Raw genomic sequence first — 12,078 nt, 5'->3', positions numbered from 1 at the left:
GTGATTTTGCATGTCCGGAAATGGTTACGGCGAGTCGAGCCGGTGGTTCCGGCATGTCCGGCAGGAGGTTCCGGCATGCCCGGCAGGTAATTCCGGAGTGTCCGGCATGTGGTTCTGGCACCTCTGAGAGGTGGTTCCGGCATGCCCGGCAGGTGAAACCGGAGTGTCCAGCATTTGGTTCTGGCACCTGTGAGAGGTGGTTCCGGAATGCCCGGCATGTGATTCCGGAGTGTCTGCCGAGTGGTTCTGGCGTAGCCGGCAGGTGATTTTGGCGTGTCCAGCAGGTGGTTCCGGCGAGCTCGGCAGGTGGTTCCGGCATGTCCGGAACATGGTTCTGGCACGTCTGAGAGATCGTTCCGGCATGCCCGGCAGGTGATTCCGGAGTGTCCGTCATGTGGTTCTGGCGCCTCTGAGAGGTGGTTCCGGCATGCCCGGCAGTTGGTTATGGAGTGTCTGCCGAGTGGTTCCGGCGTAGCCGGCAGGTGATTCTGACGTATCCAGCAGGTGGTTTTGGGGAGTGGATCAGGTGGTTCCGGCATACTCGGCAGGTGGTACCGGCGTGTCCGGAACTTGGTTCTGGAAAGTCTGAGAGGTGGTTCCGGCATGCCCGACAGGTGATTCCAGAGTGTTCGCCAACTGCTTCTGGCGTAGCCGGCAGGTCATTTTGCATGTCCGGCGGTGGTTCCGGCGAGTCGAGCCGGTGGTTCCGGCGTGTCCATCAGGTGTTTCCGGTCTTTCCTGCAGGTGGTTCTGGCGTGACCGGCACGAGGTTCCGGCACGTCTGAGACTTGGTTCCGGCATGCCCGACAGGTGAATCCGGAGTGTCCGCCACGTGGTTCTGGCGTACCCGGCAGGTGATTTTGGCGTGTCTGGCAGTTGTTTCTTGCAAGTGGAGCATTTGGCTCAGGCATGCTCAGCAGGTGCTTCCGGCGTGTCTGGCACGTGGTTCTGGTGAGTCTGAGAGCTGCTTCTGGCATGTCCGGCAGATGATTCCGGAGTGTCCACCAAGTGGTTGTGGCATACCCGGCAGGTGATGTTAGCGTCTCAGGTAGGTGGTTCCGGCGAGTGGAAGAGGCGGTTCCGGCGTGCTCGGCAGGTGGTTCAGTCGGGTCTGGCAGGTGGTTTCGGTCTGTTTGGGGTGTGGTTCCGGCATCTCAGGCACATGGTTCTGGCACGTCTGATGGGTGGTTCCTGCCGGCCCGACAGGTGTTTCCATGGTGTCCGCCAAGTGGTTCTGGCATAGCTGGCAGGTGATGTTGGCGTGACCGGCAGGTGGTTCCAGCCAGCCCGGCAGGTGATTCCTAAGAGTTCACCATATGGTTGTGGCGTAGCCGGCAGGTGATTCTGGTGTGTCCTGCAGGTGGTTCTGGGGAGTGGATCAGGTGGTTCCGGCATACTCGGCAGGTGGTACGGGCGTGTCCTGAACATGGTTCTGGCAAGTCTGAGAGGTGGTTCCGGCATGCACGACAGGTGATTCCGGACTGTTCGCCATGTGGTTCTGGCGTAGTCGGCAGGTTATTTTGCATGTCCGGCGGTGGTTCCGCCGAGTCGAGCCGGTGGTTCCGGCATGTCCAGCAGGTGTTTCCGGTCTGTCCGGCAGGTGGTTCTGGAGTGACCGGCACGAGGTTCTGGCACGTCTGAGAGTTGCTTCCGGCATGCCCGGCAGGTGGTTCCAGAGTGTCTGCCGAGTGGTTCTGGAGCCAGCCCGGCAGGTGATTCCGAAGAGTTCACCAAATGGTTGTGGCGTAGCCGGCAGGTGATTTTGGAATCTCAGGAAGGTGGTTCCGGCTAGTTGAGCAGGTGGATCAGGCGTGCTCGCCAGGGGGTTCAGGCGGGTCTGGCAGGTGGTTTCGGTCTGTTCGGGGAGTGGTTCCGGCATCTCAGGCACATGGTTCTGGCACGTCTGAGAGGTGGTTCCGGCCGGCCGGAGAGGTGTTTCCGGAGTGTCAGCCAAGTGGTTCTGGCGTAGCTGAAAGGTGATGTTGGCGTGACCAGCAGGTGGTTCCAGAGAGCCCGGCAGGTGATTCCGGAGTGTCTGCCGTGTGGTTCTGGCGTAGCTGGAAGGTGATTTTGGCGTGTCCAGCAGGTGGTTCCGGCGAGCTCTGCAGGTGGTACCAGCGTGTCCGGAACATGGTTCTGGCACGTCTGAGAGATGGTTCCGTCATGCCAGGCAGGTGATTCCGGAGTGTCCGGCATTTGGTTCTGGCACCTCTGAGAGGTGGTTCCGGCATGCCCGGCAGGTGATACCGGAGTCTCCGGCATGTGGTTCTGGCACCTCTGAGAGGTGGTTCCGGCTGCCCGGCAGGTGGTTCCGGAGTGTCTGCCGACTGGTTCTGGCGTAGTCGGCAGGTGATTCTGGCGTGTCCACTATGTCGTTCTGGGGAGTGGATCAGGTGGTTCCGGCATACTAGGCAGGTGGTACCGGCGTGTCCAGAACATGGTTCTGGCAAGTCTGAGAGGTGGTCCCGGCACGCCCGACAGGTGATTCTGGAGTGTTCGCCAAGTGGTTCTGGCGTAGCCGGCAGGTCATTTTGCATGTCCGGCGGTGGTTCCGGCGAGTCGAGCCGGTGGTTCCGGCGTGTCCGGCAGGTGCTTCTGGCGTGACCGGCACGACGTTCTGGCACGTCTGAGAGTTGGTTCCGGCATGCCCGGCAGGTGATTCCGGAGTGTCCGCCACGTGGTTCTGGCGTACCCGGCAGGTGATTTTGGCGTGTCTGGCAGGTGCTTCTTGCAAGTCGAGCATTTGGCTCAGGCATGCTCAGCAGGTGCTTCCGGCGTGTCCGGCACGTGGTTGTGGTGTGTCTGAGAGCTGGTTCTGGCATGTCCGGCAGATGATTCCGGAGTGTCCACCAAGTGGTTGTGGCATACCTGGCAGGTGATTTTAGCGTGTCAGGTACGTGGTTCCAGCGAGTCGAGTAGGTGGTTCCGGAGTGCTCGGCAGGTGGTTCAGGCGGGTATGGCAGGTGGTTTCGTCTGTTCGGGGTGTGGTTCTGGCATCTCAGGCACATGGTTCTGGCACGTCTGATAGGTGGTTCCGGCCGGCCCGACAGGTGTTTTCATGGTGTAGGCCAAGTGGTTCTGGCATAGCTGGCAGGTGATGTTGGCGTGACCGGCAGGTGGTTCCAGCCAGCCCGGCAGGTGATTCCGAAGTGTTCACCAAATGGTTGTGGCGTAGCCGGAAGGTGATTTTGGCATGTCCAGCAGGTGGTTTTGGCGAGTCGAGCAGGTGGTTCTGGCGTGCACAGCAGGTGCTTCCGGTGTCATTGGCATGTGGTTCCGGCATGTCTGAGAGGCAGGTCATTTTGCATGCCCGGCAGGTGATTCCGGAGTGTTCGCCAAGTGGTTCTGGCGTAGCCGGCAGGTGATTTTGCATGTCCGGCAATGGTTCCGGCGAGTCGAGCCGGTGGTTCCGGCATGTCCAGCAGGTGATTCCTGCATGTCCAGGAGGTGGTTCCGGCATGCCCGGCAGTTGATTCCGGAGTGTCCGGCATGTGGTTCTGGCACCTCTGAGAGGTGGTTCCAGCATGCCCGGCAGGTGATACCGGAGTGTCTGCCGTGTGGTTCTGGCGTAGCTGGCAGGTGATTTTGGCGTGTCCAGCAGGTGGTTCCAGCGAGCTCGGCAGGTGGTACCAGCGTGTCCGGATCATGGTTCTGGCACGTCTGAGAGATGGTTCCGGCATGCCCGGCAGGTGATTCCGGAGTGTCCGGCATGTGGTTCTGGCACATGTGAGAGGTGGTTCCGGCATGCTCGGCAGGTGGTTCCGGAGTGTCTGCCGAGTGGTTCTGGCGTAGCCGGCAGGTGATTCTGGCGTGTACAGCAGGTGGTTCTGGGGAGAGGATCAGGTGGTTCCAGCATACTCGGCAGGTGGTTCTGGCGTGACCGGCACGAGGTTCTGGCACGTCTGAGAGTTGGTTCCGGCATGCCCGACAGTGGATTCCGGAGTGTCCGCCATGTGGTTCTGTCGTACCCGGCAGGTGATTTTGGCGTGTCTTGCAGGTGCTTCTTGCAAGTCGAGTATTTGGCTCAGGCATGCTCAGCAGGTGCTTCCGGCGTTCTGGCACGTGGTTCTGGTGTGTCTGAGAGCTGGTTCTGGCATGTCCGGCAGATGATTCCGGAGTGTCCACCAAGTGGTTGTGGCATACCCGGCAGGTGATTTTAGCGTGTCAGGTAGGTGGTTCCAGCGAGTCGAATAGGTGGTTCCGGCGTGCTCGGAAGGTGGTTCAGGCGGGTCTGGCAGGTGGTTTCGTCTGTTCGGGGTGTGGTTCCGGCATCTCAGGCACATGGTTCTGGCACGTCTGACAGATGGTTCCGGCATGCCCGGCAGGTGATTCGGGAGTGTCCGGCATGTGGTTCTGGCACCTCTGAGAGGTGGTTCCGGCATGCCCGGCAGGTGATTCCGAAGCGTTCACCAAATGGTTGTGGCGTAGCCGGCAGGTGATTTTGGCGTGTCCACCAGGTGGATTTGGCGAGTCGAGGAGGTGGTTCTTGCGTGCTAGGCAGGTGCTTCCGGTGTCATTGGCATGTGGTTCCGGCATGTCTGAGAGGTGGTTCCGCCATGCCCGGCAGGTGATTCCGGAGCGTTCCCCAAGTGGTTCTGGCGTAGCCAGCAGGTGATTTTGCATGTCCGGAAATGGTTACGGCGAGTCGAGCCGGTGGTTCCGGCATGTCCGGCAGGAGGTTCCGGCATGCCCGGCAGGTGATTCCGGAGTGTCCGGCATGTGGTTCTGGCACCTCTGAGAGGTGGTTCCGGCATGCCCGGCAGGTGAAACCGGAGTGTCCAGCATTTGGTTCTGGCACCTGTGAGAGGTGGTTCCGGAATGCCCGGCATGTGATTCCGGAGTGTCTGCCGAGTGGTTCTGGCGTAGCCGGCAGGTGATTTTGGCGTGTCCAGCAGGTGGTTCCGGCGAGCTCGGCAGGTGGTTCCGGCATGTCCGGAACATGGTTCTGGCACGTCTGAGAGATCGTTCCGGCATGCCCGGCAGGTGATTCCGGAGTGTCCGTCATGTGGTTCTGGCGCCTCTGAGAGGTGGTTCCGGCATGCCCGGCAGTTGGTTATGGAGTGTCTGCCGAGTGGTTCCGGCGTAGCCGGCAGGTGATTCTGACGTATCCAGCAGGTGGTTTTGGGGAGTGGATCAGGTGGTTCCGGCATACTCGGCAGGTGGTACCGGCGTGTCCGGAACTTGGTTCTGGAAAGTCTGAGAGGTGGTTCCGGCATGCCCGACAGGTGATTCCAGAGTGTTCGCCAACTGCTTCTGGCGTAGCCGGCAGGTCATTTTGCATGTCCGGCGGTGGTTCCGGCGAGTCGAGCCGGTGGTTCCGGCGTGTCCATCAGGTGTTTCCGGTCTTTCCTGCAGGTGGTTCTGGCGTGACCGGCACGAGGTTCCGGCACGTCTGAGACTTGGTTCCGGCATGCCCGACAGGTGAATCCGGAGTGTCCGCCACGTGGTTCTGGCGTACCCGGCAGGTGATTTTGGCGTGTCTGGCAGTTGTTTCTTGCAAGTGGAGCATTTGGCTCAGGCATGCTCAGCAGGTGCTTCCGGCGTGTCTGGCACGTGGTTCTGGTGAGTCTGAGAGCTGCTTCTGGCATGTCCGGCAGATGATTCCGGAGTGTCCACCAAGTGGTTGTGGCATACCCGGCAGGTGATGTTAGCGTCTCAGGTAGGTGGTTCCGGCGAGTGGAAGAGGCGGTTCCGGCGTGCTCGGCAGGTGGTTCAGTCGGGTCTGGCAGGTGGTTTCGGTCTGTTCGGGGTGTGGTTCCGGCATCTCAGGCACATGGTTCTGGCACGTCTGATGGGTGGTTCCGGCCGGCCCGACAGGTGTTTCCATGGTGTCCGCCAAGTGGTTCTGGCATAGCTGGCAGGTGATGTTGGCGTGACCGGCAGGTGGTTCCAGCCAGCCCGGCAGGTGATTCCTAAGAGTTCACCATATGGTTGTGGCGTAGCCGGCAGGTGATTCTGGTGTGTCCTGCAGGTGGTTCTGGGGAGTGGATCAGGTGGTTCCGGCATACTCGGCAGGTGGTACGGGCGTGTCCTGAACATGGTTCTGGCAAGTCTGAGAGGTGGTTCCGGCATGCACGACAGGTGATTCCGGACTGTTCGCCATGTGGTTCTGGCGTAGTCGGCAGGTTATTTTGCATGTCCGGCGGTGGTTCCGCCGAGTCGAGCCGGTGGTTCCGGCATGTCCAGCAGGTGTTTCCGGTCTGTCCGGCAGGTGGTTCTGGAGTGACCGGCACGAGGTTCTGGCACGTCTGAGAGTTGCTTCCGGCATGCCCGGCAGGTGGTTCCAGAGTGTCTGCCGAGTGGTTCTGGAGCCAGCCCGGCAGGTGATTCCGAAGAGTTCACCAAATGGTTGTGGCGTAGCCGGCAGGTGATTTTGGAATCTCAGGAAGTTGGTTCCGGCTAGTTGAGCAGGTGGATCAGGCGTGCTCGCCAGGGGGTTCAGGCGGGTCTGGCAGGTGGTTTCGGTCTGTTCGGGGAGTGGTTCCGGCATCTCAGGCACATGGTTCTGGCACGTCTGAGAGGTGGTTCCGGCCGGCCGGAGAGGTGTTTCCGGAGTGTCAGCCAAGTGGTTCTGGCGTAGCTGAAAGGTGATGTTGGCGTGACCAGCAGGTGGTTCCAGAGAGCCCGGCAGGTGATTCCGGAGTGTCTGCCGTGTGGTTCTGGCGTAGCTGGAAGGTGATTTTGGCGTGTCCAGCAGGTGGTTCCGGCGAGCTCTGCAGGTGGTACCAGCGTGTCCGGAACATGGTTCTGGCACGTCTGAGAGATGGTTCCGTCATGCCAGGCAGGTGATTCCGGAGTGTCCGGCATTTGGTTCTGGCACCTCTGAGAGGTGGTTCCGGCATGCCCGGCAGGTGATACCGGAGTCTCCGGCATGTGGTTCTGGCACCTCTGAGAGGTGGTTCCGGCTGCCCGGCAGGTGGTTCCGGAGTGTCTGCCGACTGGTTCTGGCGTAGTCGGCAGGTGATTCTGGCGTGTCCACTATGTCGTTCTGGGGAGTGGATCAGGTGGTTCCGGCATACTAGGCAGGTGGTACCGGCGTGTCCAGAACATGGTTCTGGCAAGTCTGAGAGGTGGTCCCGGCACGCCCGACAGGTGATTCTGGAGTGTTCGCCAAGTGGTTCTGGCGTAGCCGGCAGGTCATTTTGCATGTCCGGCGGTGGTTCCGGCGAGTCGAGCCGGTGGTTCCGGCGTGTCCGGCAGGTGCTTCTGGCGTGACCGGCACGACGTTCTGGCACGTCTGAGAGTTGGTTCCGGCATGCCCGGCAGGTGATTCCGGAGTGTCCGCCACGTGGTTCTGGCGTACCCGGCAGGTGATTTTGGCGTGTCTGGCAGGTGCTTCTTGCAAGTCGAGCATTTGGCTCAGGCATGCTCAGCAGGTGCTTCCGGCGTGTCCGGCACGTGGTTGTGGTGTGTCTGAGAGCTGGTTCTGGCATGTCCGGCAGATGATTCCGGAGTGTCCACCAAGTGGTTGTGGCATACCTGGCAGGTGATTTTAGCGTGTCAGGTACGTGGTTCCAGCGAGTCGAGTAGGTGGTTCCGGAGTGCTCGGCAGGTGGTTCAGGCGGGTATGGCAGGTGGTTTCGTCTGTTCGGGGTGTGGTTCTGGCATCTCAGGCACGTGGTTCTGGCACGTCTGATAGGTGGTTCCGGCCGGCCCGACAGGTGTTTTCATGGTGTAGGCCAAGTGGTTCTGGCATAGCTGGCAGGTGATGTTGGCGTGACCGGCAGGTGGTTCCAGCCAGCCCGGCAGGTGATTCCGAAGTGTTCACCAAATGGTTGTGGCGTAGCCGGAAGGTGATTTTGGCATGTCCAGCAGGTGGTTTTGGCGAGTCGAGCAGGTGGTTCTGGCGTGCACAGCAGGTGCTTCCGGTGTCATTGGCATGTGGTTCCGGCATGTCTGAGAGGCAGGTCATTTTGCATGCCCGGCAGGTGATTCCGGAGTGTTCGCCAAGTGGTTCTGGCGTAGCCGGCAGGTGATTTTGCATGTCCGGCAATGGTTCCGGCGAGTCGAGCCGGTGGTTCCGGCATGTCCAGCAGGTGATTCCTGCATGTCCAGGAGGTGGTTCCGGCATGCCCGGCAGTTGATTCCGGAGTGTCCGGCATGTGGTTCTGGCACCTCTGAGAGGTGGTTCCAGCATGCCCGGCAGGTGATACCGGAGTGTCTGCCGTGTGGTTCTGGCGTAGCTGGCAGGTGATTTTGGCGTGTCCAGCAGGTGGTTCCAGCGAGCTCGGCAGGTGGTACCAGCGTGTCCGGATCATGGTTCTGGCACGTCTGAGAGATGGTTCCGGCATGCCCGGCAGGTGATTCCGGAGTGTCCGGCATGTGGTTCTGGCACATGTGAGAGGTGGTTCCGGCATGCTCGGCAGGTGGTTCCGGAGTGTCTGCCGAGTGGTTCTGGCGTAGCCGGCAGGTGATTCTGGCGTGTACAGCAGGTGGTTCTGGGGAGAGGATCAGGTGGTTCCAGCATACTCGGCAGGTGGTTCTGGCGTGACCGGCACGAGGTTCTGGCACGTCTGAGAGTTGGTTCCGGCATGCCCGACAGTGGATTCCGGAGTGTCCGCCATGTGGTTCTGTCGTACCCGGCAGGTGATTTTGGCGTGTCTTGCAGGTGCTTCTTGCAAGTCGAGCATTTGGCTCAGGCATGCTCAGCAGGTGCTTCCGGCGTGTCTGGCACGTGGTTCTGGTGTGTCTGAGAGCTGGTTCTGGCATGTCCGGCAGATGATTCCGGAGTGTCCACCAAGTGGTTGTGGCATACCCGGCAGGTGATTTTAGCGTGTCAGGTAGGTGGTTCCAGCGAGTCGAATAGGTGGTTCCGGCGTGCTCGGAAGGTGGTTCAGGCGGGTCTGGCAGGTGGTTTCGTCTGTTCGGGGTGTGGTTCCGGCATCTCAGGCACATGGTTCTGGCACGTCTGACAGATGGTTCCGGCATGCCCGGCAGGTGATTCGGGAGTGTCCGGCATGTGGTTCTGGCACCTCTGAGAGGTGGTTCCGGCATGCCCGGCAGGTGATTCCGAAGCGTTCACCAAATGGTTGTGGCGTAGCCGGCAGGTGATTTTGGCGTGTCCACCAGGTGGATTTGGCGAGTCGAGGAGGTGGTTCTTGCGTGCTAGGCAGGTGCTTCCGGTGTCATTGGCATGTGGTTCCGGCATGTCTGAGAGGTGGTTCCGCCATGCCCGGCAGGTGATTCCGGAGCGTTCCCCAAGTGGTTCTGGCGTAGCCAGCAGGTGATTTTGCATGTCCGGAAATGGTTACGGCGAGTCGAGCCGGTGGTTCCGGCATGTCCGGCAGGAGGTTCCGGCATGCCCGGCAGGTGATTCCGGAGTGTCCGGCATGTGGTTCTGGCACCTCTGAGAGGTGGTTCCGGCATGCCCGGCAGGTGAAACTGGAGTGTCCAGCATTTGGTTCTGGCACCTGTGAGAGGTGGTTCCGGAATGCCCGGCATGTGATTCCGGAGTGTCTGCCGAGTGGTTCTGGCGTAGCCGGCAGGTGATTTTGGCGTGTCCAGCAGGTGGTTCCGGCGAGCTCGGCAGGTGGTTCCGGCATGTCCGGAACATGGTTCTGGCACGTCTGAGAGATCGTTCCGGCATGCCCGGCAGGTGATTCCGGAGTGTCCGTCATGTGGTTCTGGCGCCTCTGAGAGGTGGTTCCGGCATGCCCGGCAGTTGGTTATGGAGTGTCTGCCGAGTGGTTCCGGCGTAGCCGGCAGGTGATTCTGGCGTATCCAGCAGGTGGTTTTGGGGAGTGGATCAGGTGGTTCCGGCATACTCGGGAGGTGGTACCGGCGTGTCCGGAACTTGGTTCTGGAAAGTCTGAGAGGTGGTTCCGGCATGCCCGACAGGTGATTCCAGAGTGTTCGCCAACTGCTTCTGGCGTAGCCGGCAGGTCATTTTGCATGTCCGGCGGTGGTTCCGGCGAGTCGAGCCGGTGGTTCCGGCGTGTCCATCAGGTGTTTCCGGTCTTTCCTGCAGGTGGTTCTGGCGTGACCGGCACGAGGTTCCGGCACGTCTGAGACTTGGTTCCGGCATGCCCGACAGGTGAATCCGGAGTGTCCGCCACGTGGTTCTGGCGTACCCGGCAGGTGATTTTGGCGTGTCTGGCAGGTGTTTCTTGCAAGTCGAGCATTTGGCTCAGGCATGCTCAGCAGGTGCTTCCGGCGTGTCTGGCACGTGGTTCTGGTGAGTCTGAGAGCTGCTTCTGGCATGTCCGGCAGATGATTCCGGAGTGTCCACCAAGTGGTTGTGGCATACCCGGCAGGTGATGTTAGCGTGTCAGGTAGGTGGTTCCGGCGAGTGGAGTAGGCGGTTCCGGCGTGCTCGGCAGGTGGTTCAGTCGGGTCTGGCAGGTGGTTTCGGTCTGTTCGGGGTGTGGTTCCGGCATCTCAGGCACATGGTTCTGGCACGTCTGATGGGTGGTTCCGGCCGGCCCGACAGGTGTTTCCATGGTGTCCGCCAAGTGGTTCTGGCATAGCTGGCAGGTGATGTTGGCGTGACCGGCAGGTGGTTCCAGCCAGCCCGGCAGGTGATTCCTAAGAGTTCACCATATGGTTGTGGCGTAGCCGGCAGGTGATTCTGGTGTGTCCTGCAGGTGGTTCTGGGGAGTGGATCAGGTGGTTCCGGCATACTCGGCAGGTGGTACGGGCGTGTCCTGAACATGGTTCTGGCAAGTCTGAGAGGTGGTTCCGGCATGCACGACAGGTGATTCCGGACTGTTCGCCATGTGGTTCTGGCGTAGTCGGCAGGTTATTTTGCATGTCCGGCGGTGGTTCCGCCGAGTCGAACCGGTGGTTCCGGCATGTCCAGCAGGTGTTTCCGGTCTGTCCGGCAGGTGGTTCTGGAGTGACCGGCACGAGGTTCTGGCACGTCTGAGAGTTGCTTCCGGCATGCCCGGCAGGTGGTTCCAGAGTGTCTGCCGAGTGGTTCTGGAGCCAGCCCGGCAGGTGATTCCGAAGAGTTCACCAAATGGTTGTGGCGTAGCCGGCAGGTGATTTTGGAATCTCAGGAAGTTGGTTCCGGCTAGTTGAGCAGGTGGATCAGGCGTGCTCGCCAGGGGGTTCAGGCGGGTCTGGCAGGTGGTTGCGGTCTGTTCGGGGAGTGGTTCCGGCATCTCAGGCACATGGTTCTGGCACGTCTGAGAGGTGGTTCCGGCCGGCCGGAGAGGTGTTTCCGGAGTGTCAGCCAAGTGGTTCTGGCGTAGCTGAAAGGTGATGTTGGCGTGACCAGCAGGTGGTTCCAGAGAGCCCGGCAGGTGATTCCGGAGTGTCTGCCGTGTGGTTCTGGCGTAGCTGGAAGGTGATTTTGGCGTGTCCAGCAGGTGGTTCCGGCGAGCTCTGCAGGTGGTACCAGCGTGTCCGGAACATGGTTCTGGCACGTCTGAGAGATGGTTCCGTCATGCCAGGCAGGTGATTCCGGAGTGTCCGGCATTTGGTTCTGGCACCTCTGAGAGGTGGTTCCGGCATGCCCGGCAGGTGATACCGGAGTCTCCGGCATGTGGTTCTGGCACCTCTGAGAGGTGGTTCCGGCTGCCCGGCAGGTGGTTCCGGAGTGTCTGCCGACTGGTTCTGGCGTAGTCGGCAGGTGATTCTGGCGTGTCCACTATGTCGTTCTGGGGAGTGGATCAGGTGGTTCCGGCATACTAGGCAGGTGGTACCGGCGTGTCCAGAACATGGTTCTGGCAAGTCTGAGAGGTGGTCCCGGCACGCCCGACAGGTGATTCTGGAGTGTTCGCCAAGTGGTTCTGGCGTAGCCGGCAGGTCATTTTGCATGTCCGGCGGTGGTTCCGGCGAGTCGAGCCGGTGGTTCCGGCGTGTCCGGCAGGTGCTTCTGGCGTGACCGGCACGACGTTCTGGCACGTCTGAGAGTTGGTTCCGGCATGCCCGGCAGGTGATTCCGGAGTGTCCGCCACGTGGTTCTGGCGTACCCGGCAGGTGATTTTGGCGTGTCTGGCAGGTGCTTCTTGCAAGTCGAGCATTTGGCTCAGGCATGCTCAGCAGGTGCTTCCGGCGTGTCCGGCACGTGGTTGTGGTGTGTCTGAGAGCTGGTTCTGGCATGTCCGTCAGATGATTCCGGAGTGTCCACCAAGT

The sequence above is a fragment of the Equus caballus genome, chromosome 23 (genome assembly GCF_041296265.1).
Source record: "Equus caballus isolate H_3958 breed thoroughbred chromosome 23, TB-T2T, whole genome shotgun sequence".
Classification (NCBI taxonomy): Eukaryota; Metazoa; Chordata; class Mammalia; order Perissodactyla; family Equidae; genus Equus; species Equus caballus.
Note: the sequence above shows the minus strand (reverse complement) of the source record.